The sequence below is a fragment of the Culex quinquefasciatus genome, chromosome 1 (genome assembly GCF_015732765.1).
Source record: "Culex quinquefasciatus strain JHB chromosome 1, VPISU_Cqui_1.0_pri_paternal, whole genome shotgun sequence".
In the NCBI taxonomy this organism is placed as follows: domain Eukaryota; kingdom Metazoa; phylum Arthropoda; class Insecta; order Diptera; family Culicidae; genus Culex; species Culex quinquefasciatus.
In genome coordinates, this window is record NC_051861.1 from 70,453,441 (window position 1) to 70,466,230 (window position 12,790).

Sequence of the window (12,790 nt, forward strand, 5' to 3'; positions counted from 1 at the left end):
AAATTTAGCTCTTGCATAAGAGCAATTCTCTAAGAAATCGGTCTTTTTTCTTAAATTTTAATTTTTGTATTTTTTAATCCGACTGAAACTTTTTTGGTGCCTTCGGTATGCCCAAAGAAGCCATTTTGCATCATTAGTTTGTCCATATAATTTTCCATACAAATTTGGCAGCTGGCCATGGGACCATCCATAAACCACGTGGACACTTTTTTGGAAACCTCAACCCCCTTCGTGGACAATTGCCCATACAAAAAAACTTTTTGTATGGACCGTGGACAATCGCCATAACCCCCTAAAGTGTCCACGTGGTTTATGGATGGTCCCCATACAAAAATGATGTATGAAAATTCAAAAATCTGTATCTTTTGAAGGAATTTTTTCATCGATTTGGTGTCTTCGGCAAAGTTGTAGGTATGGATATGGACTACACTGAAAAAAATGATACACGGTAAAAATTTTTTTTGTGATTTTTTATTTAACTTTTTGTCACTAAAACTTGATTTGCAAAAAAACACTATTTTTAATTTTTTTTTATTTTTTGATATGTTTTAGAGGACATCAAATGCCAACTTTCCAGGTTGTGCAAAAAATCTTTGAGCGAGTTATGAATTTTTGAATCAATACTGATTTTTTCAAAAAATCGAAAAATTGGTCGCACAAATTTTTCAACTTCATTTTTTGATGTAAAATCAAATTTGCAATCAAAAAGTACTTTAGTGAAATTTTGATAAAGTGCACCGTTTCCAAGTTAAATCCATTTTTAGGTGACTTTTTTGAGAATAGTCGGAGTTTTTCATTTTTTTTAAATTAGTGCGCATGTTTGCCCACCTTTGAAACAAATATTTTTGAAAAGCTGAGAAAATTCTCTATATTTTACTTTTTTGAACTTTGTTGGTACGACCCTTAGTTGCTGAGATATTGCCATGCAAAGGTTTAAAAACAGGAAAATTGTTGTTTTCTAAGTCCCACCCAAACAACACACCATTTTCTAATGTCGATATCTCAGCAACTAATGGTCCGATTTTCAATGTTAAAATATGAAACATTAGTGAAATTTTCTGATCTTTTCGTAAAAATATTTTCAAAATTTTTAAACCAAAACTAACATTTCAAAAGGGCCAAACATTCAATATTACGCCTTTCTAAAACGTTAGTCTTGGTTTGAAAATTTTGAAAATATTTTTTTCGAAAAGATCGGAAAATTTCACGGTGCACTTTAGGCTGGTACAAATATTTTTAAAAGTTTTTGTCACCCCCCCCCCCTTCAAAATTGGCCCGAAAAATCAGGGGGCAAAAAAAAAAATTTTACAATAAACATCAAAATTTCAATGAAAATTCAAGGGCAACTAGCTGAAATCAAATTAAAATACATTCTCCTGCGTTTAAAATCATTTTTAGCATGTTTGGGTTTATTGAAAAATCTTAAGATTTTTTGAAAATTTTCGATGCAAAATCTTTTTTTTCGATACAATTTTTGTTTTTGTCAGATCTTAGATTTTTTGAAAACTAATGATTGCAAAACAACTGAACTAGTGTAAAATGCATTCTAAAACACTTTTTTCATTTAAATGTGAAGATTATGGCTTGTTATTTAAATTTTTATATTTTTTTATTGTTTTGCCCCCCCCTTGACCTCGACTAGGGCCGAGGGACAAAAACTTTTTTAAATATTTGCATCGGCCTTATCAAAATTTCACTAAAGTACTTTTTGATTGCAAATTTGATATTAAATCGAAAAATGAAGTTGAAAAATTTTGCGACAAATTTTTCGATTTATTGAAAAAATCAGTATTGATTCAAAAATTCATAACTCGCTCAAAGATTTTTTGCACAACCTGGAAATTTCTGAAAAGTTGGCATTTGATGTCCTCTAAAACATATCAAAAAATAAAAAAAAAATAAAAATAGTGTTTTTTTGCAAATCAAGTTTTAGTGACAAAAAGATAAATAAAAAATCACCCACCCAAACAACACACCATTTTCTAATGTCGATATCTCAGCAACTAATGGTCCGATTTTCAATGTTAAAATGTGAAACATTAGTGAAATTTTCTGATCTTTTCGTAAAAATATTTTCAAAATTTTCAAACCAAAACTAACATTTCAAAAGGTCCAAACATTCAATATTACGCCTTTCTAAAATGTTAGTCTTGGTTTGAAAATTTTGAAAATATTTTTTTCGAAAAGATCGGAAAATTTCACGGTGCACTTTAGGCTGGTACAAATATTTTTAAAAGTTTTTGTCACCCCCTTCAAAATTGGCCCGAAAAATCAGGGGGCAAAAAAAATATTTTTACAATAAACATCAAAATTTCAATGAAAATTCAAGGGCAACTAGCTGAAATCAAATTAAAATACATTCTCCTGCGTTTAAAATCATTTTTAGCATGTTTGGGTTTATTGAAAAATCTTAAGATTTTTTGAAAATTTTCGATGCAAAATCTTTTTTTTCGATACAATTTTTGTTTTTGTCAGATCTTAGATTTTTTGAATACTAATGATTGCAAAACAACTGAACTAGTGTAAAATGCATTCTAAAACACTTTTTTCATTTAAATGTGAAGATTATGGCTTGTTATTTAAATTTTTATATTTTTTTATTTTTTTGCCCCCCCCCTTGACCTCGACCAGGGCCGAGGGACAAAAACTTTTTTAAATATTTGCATCGGCCTTATCAAAATTTCAATAAAGTACTTTTTGATTGCAAATTTGATATTACATCAAAAAATGAAGTTGAAAAATTTTGCGACAAATTTTTCGATTTATTGAAAAAATCAGTATTGATTCAAAAATTCATAACTCGCTCAAAGATTTTTTGCACAACCTGGAAAGTTGGCATTTGATGTCCTCTAAAACATATCAAAAAATAAAAAAAAATTAAAAATAGTGTTTTTTTGCAAATCAAGTTTTAGTGACAAAAAGATAAATAAAAAATCACCAAATTTTATTTACCGTGTATCATTTTTTTTCAGTGTAGTCCATATCCATACCTACAACTTTGCCGAAGACACCAAATCGATGACAAAATTCCTTCAAAAGATACAGATTTTTGAACTTTCATACATCATTTTTGTATGGCCTGCTGCCAAATATGTATGGAAAATTATATGGACAAACTAATGATGCAAAATGGCTTCTTTGGGCATACCGAAGGCACCAAAAAAGTTTCAGCCGAATTAAAAAATACAAAAAAATCGAATTACCGAAATCTGAGGGAACTGCTCATAATTCTTAACACAAATTTTAAAGAGTCCAGAAATTCCAAAATTTGGTATTGATGCCAGAGAAAGGAATTATTACACATTTCCCTTGTTATTTACCCATGCTCGGGTATAGAAAAAAGTAATGATGCATAGGGAATGCATGAACACTTCATTCGAAGTTAAAAATTACAAAATTAAAATTTGTCGGTTTATTCTATCGGACAATCGATTAATCAAATCACAGTTGATTGTTATTTGTGGATATTTAACAGCATGGAAAAAATATGATCAGAAATTGTTCTCTAGCATGCCTTTTATCGCCGAATGCCAAAATTTATTAAATTTATACCTGCCTATTCTATCAATCCAGAGATTCCAGAATTAGGAGACCTAGGTGCCGAAGGTATGTTGCATAAAGCAAAACCCTTGCCATTGGTACTAGCAATAGTGACCAAACAATGGACATGACCATGACCCGCAAGATTTGTAGGCTTAGCTAAAATTAACATTGGGGTAAGGACCCAGTTCACGGTGAAGGAAACCACATATTTTTTGTCGACACGACACGATGGTGATGATGTTTGAATACAAGGTAAATATTTAAACATGTCGGTACCCCAGAACCTCATAATTCAAACAGACAGGCCCAAAATGTTATCCTTTCGCATAGATACTGCTCCGCGCGAGATACACATATAAACGTACACGTGGTACTTATTTATTCGTTTAAAATATGAAATTGAAATCCTTTTTGCCGATCTGATCTGCACCGGTCGTGGAGAAAATGAAAATCGATTCCCTGCTTCGTCGCCTTTCCACCTTGAACATATAACTGGAGGATTTTCCGGTTTTCACACCTAAGCCATCACCAGGAGAAGGTGAGGTGCTTACTCCGGTTTCTTGAATACGAAAAATTGAACAAGGCATGAAATATTCCTGAAAACTTTCGTTCTCCCTATTCCAGGTTTGCTCATCATCCAGAACTAAGTGGTGTCGGTTGTGTGAGAGAATGTTATCGTCGATAAATATTCCTTTGCCTTGGTTTGGAATTCCACTCGGGCAGTAGTAGCACGTTTGGGTGAATCCTAATATCATCATTCGGAATTTCATGTTCACGATGCATATATCTCTGTTTTACTTATCAAGCTGATTGAAATTTATTGATTAAATGGGTCTTATAAAATTTCAATTGCATATGTTAGCTAAAATACAAGTAAGGTGAGTTCACATTTCACTATCTCTTTAATCTAGATTAGATTTCCAAATATTACCGTTTTTATGCTCGCCTTTCAAAATGTCTTTCAAAAAAAATGATCAAATGTTAAGATTTTAAATTCTAGCAATGTTGCAATTTAAAAATATCTTTGTAACTCCTTAGTTTTTATTTTGACGAAAATATACATTAGGCTTGCTCGAAGTTGTATGTTATGTTTATTATTGTGATTGGGCATTGTAGGCACAATTCAACTCTACAATATGGTAGCAACTACCATGGTTGGGTTTACAGTGCTTGGTTGTTGATATAATTCAACAAGGCAAAACCTCACCTTACTGAGGAAAAGCTATAAAATCACTCGAAAAATGAACTTCTTAATTTAACGTCCTAGACCTTCACGTATAGGGGAACTATACCCTTTCTCAGCCTATTTCTATTATCGGCCTATCAGAACTCTGATCATGAATTACAGCTTCCATAAAGTGTTATTGACTTGCCCAAAGTAATTTTAATATACTTACTCACTCGCGTAAACTTATTATAAGTTTAAACTTTAGAATAGGGATTAGGGATAGTTTTAAGACTCGGATTTAGGATTAAGTTAAATATCAAATTATATTGTCTCCGTACTCGCTGACGGCTAGATTCGAATGAACCTTTTATTAAATAAAAATACCTTTTTATACATCCACGATCTCGCACGGTCGTTCCCGATCTCACTCGATCGTTGCGAGTTCATCCCGATCATATTCAATCGGTTTTACCGAAGTACACGGAGAAAAAAGAGTTCCCAAAATCGTGAACAAGCGTTCATGAAAATGGGAACCTCGAACAAAATGTTCAAATTCCATGGTACGTTTTTCAAAATCGTACCATGAAATTTGAACACTTTGTTCGAGGTTCCCATTTTCATGAACGCTTGTTCACGATTTTGGGAACTCTTTTTTCTCGGTGTATTGATAATTTTATCTAGACACTACAGTAATAAATAGCTCAAATATAAATGAGCAAGCAACTCCCTAAAAAAATCAAATTTTGTCAAAAACCCCAAATTTTGCGTTGCGTAATAAAAAAATGCTCCCTTAGAACTCACGATTTGCTATTGCGTCGCTTGTGTGCTATCTTGTGACTATCTTTTTACAGCAGACGTGTCACAAGATATCACACAATCGACGATTTACTGAAAAATGGTAAGTTTTCAATGAAAATATCATGTTTTGCTCTAAAACCTTGATAAATGCATTCAAATTTTCCCGTATTTCATTTTGAATCATATTTAGGAGTCCTATCAATAATATTCTGTATTCATATTGATCCAGAAAGTCGTATTTTTTTATTGACAGCATGTTAAAGTTGGAAAAATGATTATTTTGCCTAATTTTTTTTACGATGAAAATGTTTGCATCAAAACCAATACCATCATATTGCAGGCAAAAAAAATCTGAACAACCCGAGCATGGGTAAATAACAAGGGAAATGCGTAATAATACCTTTCTCTGGTATCAATACCAAATTTTGGTATTCCTGGACCCTTTAAAATTTGTCTTGAGGGAGCAAGAGCAAAATGTGGTATCATACCAATTTAAAGTATTGTTTTGATATTGCAAAATTGCAGAATTTGTCAATGGTCGAACACCACATATTGGTATTCTTTTGGTATTACAGTGTTTTATCAAATTCCTCTGAAACTATGGGAAAATTTTGACCAATTTTGACAAAATAATTAATTTTGCGCTAAAATTATTTCTCAAAGCGAATGCTTTAATTGAAAACCGGAAATTTCAAACTTGATTTTAAACATTTTTGATATACCCCCTAAAGAAATGACTTGAAATTGTGGAAAATTTTCTAAGTCAGGATGGCACATTTTGGTATTCTTTTGGTATTACAGTGTTTTATCAAATTCCTCTGAAACTATGGGAAAATTTTGATCAATTTTGACAAAATAATTAATTTTGCGCCAAAATTATGTCTCAAAGCAAATGCTTTCATTGAAAACCGGAAATTTCAAACTTGATTTCAAACATTTTTGATATACCCCCTACAGAAATGACTTGAAATTGTGGAAAATTTTCTAAGTCAGGATGGCACATTTTGGTATTATTTTGGTATTGAAAGTTTTCATCAATTTTCTCTGAAACTATGGGATTTTTTTTACCAATTTGGACAAGATAATAAATTTTGCGCTAAAATGACTTGAAAAAAAAAATATTTTGAAAAACGAGTCAATTGAAAGATTATTGAATTTTAATCCAGTTTTATTTTAATAACACTTATTTTTCAATCTTGTTATTTTTCAGAATCTTCAAGAACTTTATGCACAGGCCGTTCATCAATGACAAATGCATTCGGTGTGGTGAAGAATATCACTAAGAACAACATGGAATCATCAGGTGAGTAGATTTGGCTGTTGCATATGGATCATTTCCGTTTTTTCACTAAATGCAACTGCTGCACTAAAACTGGTATGAAAATACCAAATTTTGGTATTACTTGTGCAAATATCAGCGACCAAAATGTGATCTTGGTTGCCCAGTAATAGATGGTAAAATACCATCAAATCATACCAAAATCATGTATGTGGAAGACCACAGGAATACCAAAATCTAATTTTCCAAGGACGCGGGAATACCTAAACATAAAACCATGGTAATACCAAGTTTTGGTATTCAAGCAATGTTCAAAAATCCAGAAGACCTCAACTTGGTATTGAAATGGTTCTATTTTGAGGTATTATTTTACCCTTGGAATAACATGGTTTGGTATTGTTGTGCTCTTCCACATACAAGACTTTGGTATGATTTCATGGTATTTTACCATCTATTACTGGGCAACCAATGGCACATTTTTGTCGCTGTTATTTGCTCAAGTAATACCAAAATTTGGTATTAGCGTGTTATTTACCCCTGCTCGGGAATGGTGCTTTTTTGTCACTTCAGTGTCAAGATACAGCCATTTTAGTAAAATAAAAAATGGCGAATTTTCAAAGCTCCCTATGAAAACTCAATTTTATCACTTACATCACTGTTCCAGCTGCTGCCAGCATTTTATATGTTTCCAAACCTTTTGCAAACAGCAATTTACAAGCAAAATGAGGGCCTCGTGGGGCAGTGGTTAGCGGCTTCGGCTGCCGATCCCTAAGTTGCTATGGGGCACGTGGTAGCTGCCTGTAAACTTTAACCATGATGCGCGCAGCCAGTTTACAACCAAATGCGCTGATATTTGGCAAGCCCTACTAGGGGAACTATACTAAAACTTGAATGGAAAACTTTTTAAAAAACGGCAAAATGAGAAAAAAAATAAAAAAATTAATCTATTAAACTGAAAAATTACCTATCGGTTGAAGTTTTTTTTTAAATGTCAGGTATTTTTAGAACGTTTTCGTCAAATTTCAAATATTTTTGTACAAAAAGCATTCAACCGATTGTTTAAATTTTAATAAAATCAGGATTTAAAATAATAGCAACACAGATAATATTTATCTGCCTTCCATTGTAACTTTCGTGCCTCAACAATCATTGAAATCAATACAAGAATTTTTACTGAACACAAACATAATGAAAATTGAAAGGAAATGAATGCATTGCGAGTCCGCGGGCCACAAAAAATCTCGTGGGCCACGTTTGGCCCGCGGGCCATACTTTGGTCACCCCTGCTGTAGAAGCTAAATTCCTTTTGATTATGTTTGGTTGAAATCAGATACAAACTAGTGAACTATTGAGCCACAGACCAATAACGTAGCTACTCCTACCGAGGATTTGCGGTAAATGTTTTCAGCTCTGTGGCGAAGTGAAAATCTAAAGCATTGAAACACCATACATTTACCACGTTCCTTGTACTGGTGGTGGTGTGGAAGAGTGTTCGGAAGCGGACCCATCTTCTACTTTCCTTTTAATAATGATGATGATGGGGTTTCCCCTGCAGGAATCGAGTTGAATTTTTAAACATACCGCCAGCACCACTACCGGCTCAAACGACCCAACCAAGCTTCAAACCATCATCGGCTCCAACGGGCGAACGTCGTACGCCTAGCATACGCATACAGAGTAGAGAACAGAGTTGAGGGATCCTGCCGGGCAGGATCTACTTTCCTACCCGCATCTACTTTCCCCAAGCCCAGAATGTACCAACGTTTCACTAAACTAGACCTGCTACAGATTGGCAACGAGCAAAGGAAAAGAGAAAGGAGCAAGATTAGTGAGCCAACTTTGGAAGAAATTGTAGACAAACAAAAACACTCGCTACACATTATGAAGGCAAGACCAATCTAGCAGAACGAAGGCATGCCAAGGTATTGGAGGGAACAGCGGAAGGAGAATTTCTCGTTTGAACAATTAACAACCCTTTCTTCCGGTGGGGTTCCATCTATGGTGCTACCTTCAGTTCCCTGTAGAATGAGTATGTGTGTGGCTTGGGTGCCCCATCGTACCATTCAGAATATGTCTTAATCTATAATGATGCCACACATCTTCCCTTTACGCTTTGGTTCCCCAAATCGATCCTCATAGTGCCGAAAATTCCTTCACAATAACGTTATGAATGCGAAAACGAGCGATGTTGTGCTGCTTCTGAAGAACCCCTCTTAGGTAAGATGTATTTCTCCTCTTATTTTAAGAAAGGAAAAGCGTTGAACCTGAAGCATATGAATTTTGAAACTAAGAACATGGATTTAAAATTTCTAAAGGACGAAAAATAGAACCTTAGAAGAATTTACAAATAAAAAAACGTTACCTAATCCACCAGAAGGTGGTTGCTGCCTTCCTCCTAAAAACCTTGCAACCACACACTACGAATGCTTTGGCTAACGCTTACTTATGGTACGTTCGTTTGAACAGCCAGTGCGGCACTGAGTGCCGCACTCGTCGGTGTCAGTTTTGGTTCAATCGTCATCTGTCAGTGTGCTTGGAACTCGCATGAAACTGAAAAAATATCGAGTGCGGCACTAGAGTTTCAGTTCCAAGATGGCGGCGAAACTCGTGCGGAACTAGCGCGAGTTTCTTCAAAGAAACACTTTGACAACTCTGAGTGCGGCACTCAGTGTGGAACTAGCCATCAAACGAACGTACCATTAGTAAAGACAGAGCTGAGAGCTGCCATCTATGATAAATTTAATGAACCATTTGAAAGCACTGCAGTGTTTGTGTGCGTGCACTGAGCGGAAAGTTCCGACAGCTATCCGCCGGAGCTTTCAAATTATGTAAATAATGACCCTTTTTGTATCAACCAAAACAGTTTTTCTATCATAACTTTTAAAGTAGTGCACTAAACCGGATGAAATTCAAAAAAGACTTAAAGAACTTGAAGACGAATCCAAAGACATAGATCCGGACAAAATCGGTCGAGCCAGTTCCGAGAAAAGTGAGTGAGAAAAAATTCTACATCCATCCACACGCACAGACATTTGCTCAGAATTTGATTCTGAGCCGATATGTATACGTAAAGGTAATCTTGGAGGCTTATTTAAAAAGTTCATTTTGAGTGATTTTATAGCCTTGCCGCAGTGAGGTGAGGAAGGCAAAAAATCAAATATCAATTTTAATCGATGCTAATAAGTTCAGTTTTGTTGGGCCCCATAGACAATTGCTCTTTGCCTTCCTCACCTTACTGAGGAAAGGCTATAAAATCATTCGTAAAATTAACTATTAAATTAGACCTCCTAGACCTCCCGTCATTTATACATATCGACTCAGAATCACCAGCTGAGCAAATGTCTGTGTGTTTGGCTGTATGTAGACATGTGTACCGAATCAATGTCACTGGAATATCTCGTCACTGACTTAACCGATTTTGACCGAATTGGCCTCATTCGATTCGTCTTGGGGTCCCATAGGTCCCTATTGAAATTTCTAAGACTTAGTAAAGCACATCAAAAGTTATGCTAAAAAAACTGCTGCATATAAATTTCTTGTGGATTAAGAATTTTCAAGATCTGACTTACCTATCTAAAGTTATAAGCAGTTGGAAAAATGCTTTGAATTTACATAACCTCAATCTATTTCCCCACGTCGGTGTATGTACAATCTTGACAAAAAGTCTGTAGGCAGTATGTGTTTTTTTACTCATCACTTATTTTTATTTGTGCAGCGATCACGTTAGGGGCGATCTAACAACCATGTGGACACTTCAGGGGGGTTTGAATCACTCTATAAATTACGTTAATAAGGTTTTTTTTAATAGAAGTATGTAGTTAATTTCTCAATAACTTTTTTTTTCATTTTGTCCAAAATTTTCCTCTGGGAGGAAGGCAAAAAAGCTCTCAGATCTCAAAACAACAACCGAGTGAATAGGTTCTCCCTTTAAGAACTTGCACTAGACTGGACGCGTAAAGCGAGTAAGCATGTAAAGAAGCTTCTTCAAACACAAGCATCAAGGATGTACGGTAGCTTGGCTCATCTGGAGCGTTATGGCTTGCAGACGCAAAAGCTGGGGCACCAAGAGCAGCATGGGTTAGACGCTATGGATTAAATCGTCGGATTCATTAACCCGCACAGAAAAAAATATTTCTGTAAATTTACATTATTTATCATGTACCAAAAGGTATCATGATAAATGGTATATTTACATTAGGTTTATTGGAAATTTACATTAGATTCATTGGAAATTTACATTAGTTTTGAAAATTTACATTACTTTTGAAATTAACATTACTTTTGGAATTTACATTAGTTGAAATCAACTAATTCTGATTGGCCAATGGGAATGAGAAGCTCGACTTGGATTGCAGTAGGAAAAGGGTGTGGTCTATGTTCTAGTTTAAAATGAGTGAAGCGGGCAGCAAAAGAAAAATAATATTTTTTTAAAAGTTGTTTCACAGGTAGGGGACGCTTTCTCGTCGACGACCAAGTGGAATAACGCTGGACTGGAATCGAACGGACGACGGGTAGAATGTTCGGTGTTGCTGCTGCTACCCGCTGCCGACTGAGCCATCTTCGCATTTTATAAACGAGCGGCTAAAGCATCAACTTGTTCAGGTCGAGGCTCAGGCAGTGGGCCAGCGAAGTATGAGAGCGATAGAAAGAGAACCAAATATTACTATTTTTAGTTCGGGTAGTTTTGAAGTCAACATTTGGCAGAAATACATTGGATATATGATTTACATTAAATAGGAATTTACAGGAAGCCGAACGCGGGTAGAAATTCATCAGATTTGAGTTTCCATGCTCAATGTTTCCATTAGATTCATGATTTACATTAGATTTAGATTTACATTAGAGTAATTTCCATGACTTTTTACTCTTTACATTATATTTGAACATTACATTGAGTGAGTTTACATAAGAAACAGTAATTACGTGCTGTGTAAATTTACATATTTTTTTCTGTGCGTTTATGTGTCAGGCTAGTCAGGTTTCGAGCTTGTACTGGGCGAGATGTTCCGTGTTCATATCAAACAGAACACAATTACATGCAGGCAACCGAATTTTCTACTTCGGTTGATTTCCACAAACAAGCAAATTCGCGCGAAACCATCAGATTGATTGATTCCAAACCACGTGGAATTTCGCCCACTGTCCCTACCTCTGGTCATAAGGGCAATTGACCCCACAAAATTATTATTTTTTGTTGATCGAAGAAAATCATCAATCCCCGTGATTTCTTCACGTAGATTGTGGATGGCTTCCTGGCTGACAAACTTGTCAGAAATTAGTTTTCCCACTGACTTTATTTCATACATTTTTGATCGCCTTACTTTTTTTAGCATTTTGTCAGAAATCAGCCCCCTTCCTAAAATATAACATCGGGTTTTGGTAAACCACCTGTACACACAAAAAAATATTTCTGAATGTTACATCATTTATGATGTAACACTTTTGCACGTCATTAAACATTCAAATTTAAATGTGATTTGATGTAAATTTGCAACAAATTATACGTAAAACCATGATTTTACGTGTGATTCAACCGTTCACGTCGAATCTCAAGTTTACATCAACTGAATTTACATGTGATTCATTTTTTCCGTGTCGAGTAAATTCACATATTTTTTTCTGTGTAGAACAAAAAAAGTGATGAATGCGGGATTAAAAAAATCCAATTTTTTAATTTCTAATTTTTTGTTACTAATGCATGATACCTACCTTTCTCACATGAAGCATTTCACCCCTCAAATTATTTTTAATCTGTAATTTGTGAATCTGTATTTTTTTTGGCAAATATTTTTTTCTTTTTATTTAGGCCGTTGCCATTATTTTTTGAATTAAAGTCGAGGGGGGATTTACGAGCCATGGTTTCAACATTTGAATGAACAAAGTATTTAAAAATGCATTTTATACCTGCCCAGTTGTTTTGCAATCATTAGTTTCCAAAATACCTAAGTATTGACGAAAATTTATTTTCTGCAAAAAAAAATGTTTTTGCGGTGCTGTACATT